The sequence below is a fragment of the Lolium rigidum genome, chromosome 3 (assembly GCF_022539505.1).
Source record: "Lolium rigidum isolate FL_2022 chromosome 3, APGP_CSIRO_Lrig_0.1, whole genome shotgun sequence".
Classification (NCBI taxonomy): Eukaryota; Viridiplantae; Streptophyta; class Magnoliopsida; order Poales; family Poaceae; genus Lolium; species Lolium rigidum.
Genome location: NC_061510.1, coordinates 397,041,023 through 397,045,167, shown reverse-complemented (window position 1 = coordinate 397,045,167; position 4,145 = coordinate 397,041,023).

The following is a 4,145-nucleotide window of genomic DNA, read 5'->3' as shown; positions in this document are numbered from 1 at the left end:
TTATGTCTCTTCCATCCTTCATTTTTGCATAGAAAGTTACAACAATATTCCTTATATCATTGATTATAAAGAGAGACTCATTCATGCACAAGAATGCACTCACAATTTGCAGGAACCCTGTGAAAGAAGGAATTGATGAACCTGAAAGCTCATTGGATGAAAAAGAGGAGGAAGAATGGATTAGCTACCCATGCCAACCTTCTAATGAGAGTAACTCTTTATCTCTTACACTATTTGATTGTCCTCCATGCTTACCAAAGGAGGATGAATGTTATGTTCCTGTGGATTCTCTTGAAATATTCCCTATGAGTAAAACTTGTGAGAATAATTATGCTACTGTTATCTATGATGATCCATGCTATTTTGATCAATCTTATGATAATGCTTTGTTTGTGCCTGATATCGAAATGCATGGTACTAAAGAGTTTTGCTTAGCAAATGTTTATGATAAAGCTCTAGATGATGGTCCCATGTTACTTGATAATATTAATTATACCACTAATGAAAATGGGATTGGAAAGGTCTTCACTTTATCTAGGAATCCCATATCTCTTGAGATTGATCAATCATCTTGTTATATTATTGATAAAAGTGGGTTTGAAAGTTTTAATCCCATTATTTTTGAGCTTGATAAAAATTATGTGTTTGTAGATCATGAAAAGCATGCTGTATGTGATAGTTATATTGTTGAGTTTGTTCATGATGCTACTGAAAATTATTATGAGAGAGGAAAATATGGTTGTAGAAATTTTCATGGTACTAAAATACCTCTCTATATGCTCAAAATTTTGAAGTTACTCTTGCTTTATCTTACTATGCTTGTCACTTTGTTCTTCATGAATTTATTTGTGTACAAGATTCCTATGCATAGGAAGCGGGTTAGACTTAAAAAAATTTTCATACTTGCTTTTTGATGCTCTCTTTGCTTCAACTCTCATCCTTATGTGAGCATCATTAAAATCACTGAGCCCATCTTAATGGCTATAAAGAAAGCACTTCTTGGGAGATAACCCATGTTTTATTTTGCTACTGTTTTGTTGCGTCTTGGAAGTTGTTACTACTGTAGCAACCTCTCCTTATCTTTATTTTATTGCATTGTTGTGCCAAGTAAAGTCTCTAATAGAAAGTTGATACTAGATTTGGATTTCTGCGCAGAACTGGATTTTTAGCTGTCACGATTTTGAGTAGATCTCTCTTTAGGAGAAACTAAAAATTCTGCAAAAATTCATGTGTGATCCTCAGATATGTACGCAACTTTCATTAGTTTTGAGTTTTCTGATTTGAGCAACGGAAGTACGTCGAAAAAATTCGTGTTTACTGGCTGTTCTGTTTTGACAGATTCTGTCTCTGTTTTTTGCATTGTCTCTTGTGGACTTTAAGTAATGCTTTCTAGATGTGGAGAGCTGTAGCTAATGTTTTATTGAGTTCTTGCAATGTGTCACTACAGGACTAAAGTGGATTAAAGTTTTTTTGAGTACTAACCCCTCTAATGAAGTTTATGAGAAGTTTGGTGTGGCAGAAGTTTTCAAGGGTCAAGAGAGAAGGGTGATATAATGTGATCAAGAAGAGTGAAGAGCCTAAGCTTGGGGATGCCCCCGTGAGTCACCCAAGCATATTTCAAGAAGACTCAAGCGTCTAAGCTTGGGGATGCCCAAGGCATCCCCTTCTTCATCAACTTATCAGGTTATCTCTAGTGAAACTATATTTTTATTCTTCCACATCATATGTTCTTTACTTGGAGCGTCTGTTTGTTTTTATTTTTGTTTGTGTTTGAATAAATTCGGATCCTAGCAATCCTTGTGTGGGAGAGAGACACGCTCCGCTTTTTCATATGAACACTGGTGTTCTTCGTTTTATTTTTCATGTTCATAGCGAAGCTGAGAGCCGCAACACTTATTGATATTTGGTTGGAAACAGAAAATGCTTCATATTGTCTTGAATAATTTGATACTTGGCAATTGTTTTGAGCTCTCAAGTAGATCATGTTTAAGCTCTTGCATCATGTAGTTTAAACCTATTAGTGGAGAACTACCGTAGAGCTTGTTGAAATTTGGTTTGCGTGATTGGTCTCTCTAAGGTCTAGATATTTTCCGGTAAAAGTGTTTGAGCAACAAGGAAGATAGTGTAGAGTCTTATAATGCTTGCAATATGTTCTTATGTAAGTTTTGCTTGTACCGGTTCATACTTGTGTTTGCTTCAAACAACCTTGCTAGCCAAAGCCTTGTACTGAAAGGGAATGCTTCTCGTGCATCCAAAACCTTGAGCCAAAACCTATGCCATTTGTGTCCACCATATCTACCTACTATGTGGTATTTCCTGCCATTCCAAGTAAATACTTCATGTGCTACCTTTAAACAATTCAAAAGCTATTATCTCTTATTTGTGTCAATGTTTTATAGCTCATGAGGAAGTATGTGGTGTTTATCTTTCAACCTTGTCATTTACTTCTGACAGACTTTCACCAATAGACTAGTGGCATATACATCCGCTTATCCAATAATTTTGCAAAAGGAGCCGGCAACGGGGTGCCCAGCCCCAATTAATTAACTTGCATTAATAATTCTCTTCACATGTTTTGCCCTGATCTATCAGTAAGCAACTTAATTTTGCAAATAGACACTCCTCCATGGTATGTGAATGTTGGAAGGCACCCGAGGATTCGGTTAGCCATGGCTTGTGTAAGCAAAAGGTTGGGAGGAGTGTCATCAATAATGAAACTAAAATACATGTGTAAACAAAAGAGAAGAGGGATGATCTACCTTGCTGGTAGAGATAACGTCCTTCATGGGAGCCGCTCTTGGAAGTCTGGTTGATAAGGTAGTTAGAGTACCCGCTACCATTCGTTGACAACAACAAACACCTCTCAAAACTTTACTTTTATGCTCTCTATATGATTTCAAAACTTGAAAAGCTCTAGCACATGATTTAATCCCTGCTTCCCTCTGCGAAGGGCCTTTCTTTTACTTTATGTTGAGTCAGTTTACCTACTTCTTTCCATCTTAGAAGCAAACACTTGTGTCAACTGTGCATTGATTCCTACATGCTTGCTTATTGCTCTTATTATATTACTTTGTGTTGACAATTATCCATGAGATATGCATGTTGAAGTTAAAAGCAATTGCTGAAACTTAAATCTTCCTTTGTGTTGCTTCAAACCTCTTATTAAGAATTTATTGCTTTATGAGTTAACTCTTATGCAAGACTTTTTGATGCTTGTCTTGAAAGTACTATTCATGAAAAGTTTTGCTATATGTTATCTATTTGTTAGCAAACTATAGATCATTGCCTTGAGTCACTTCATTCATCTCATATGCTTTACAATAGTATGATCAAGATTATGTTGGTAGCATGTCACTTCAGAATTTTTTTTATCGCTTACCTACTCGAGGGCGAGTAGGAACTAAGCTTGGGGATGCTTGATACGTCTCCAACGTATCTATAATTTCTGATGTTCCATGCTAGTTTTATGACAATACCTACATGTTTTGCTCACACTTTATAATGTTTTTATGCATTTTCCGGGACTAACCTATTAACAAGATGCCGAAGTGCCAGTTCATGTTTTCTCCTGTTTTTGGTTCCAGAAAAGCTGTTCGGGCAATATTCTCGGAATTGGACGAAACAAAAGCCGAACCTCGTATTTTACCGAGACGGACCCATAACACCGAAGGAGAGACGGAGAGGGGCCGGGGGCCCACACCACCTGGCGGCGCGGCCAAGGAGGGCGGCGCGCCCAGCTATGGGGTGGACCCCTCTGGCACCCCCTCGCGCCGCCCTTTCGCCTATATATTCCCTCGCGACGGAAAACCCTACAACAATCGATCATATTCCAGAAAGACTCCAGGGGCGCCGCCGCCATCGCGAAACTCCGTTTCGGGGGATAGAATCTCTGTTCCGGCACGCCGTCGGGACGGGGAAGTGCCCCCGGAAGCCTTCTCCATCGACGCCACCGCCTCCATCATGCTCCGTGAGTAGTTCCCCCATGGACTACGGGTTCTAGCTGTAGCTAGTTGGTACTCTCTCTCCCATGTACTTCAATACAATGATCTCATGAGCTGCCTTACATGATTGAGATCCATCTGATGTAATCGGTGTTGTGTTTGTTGGGATCCGATGAATTGTTACATTATGATCAGTCTATCTAT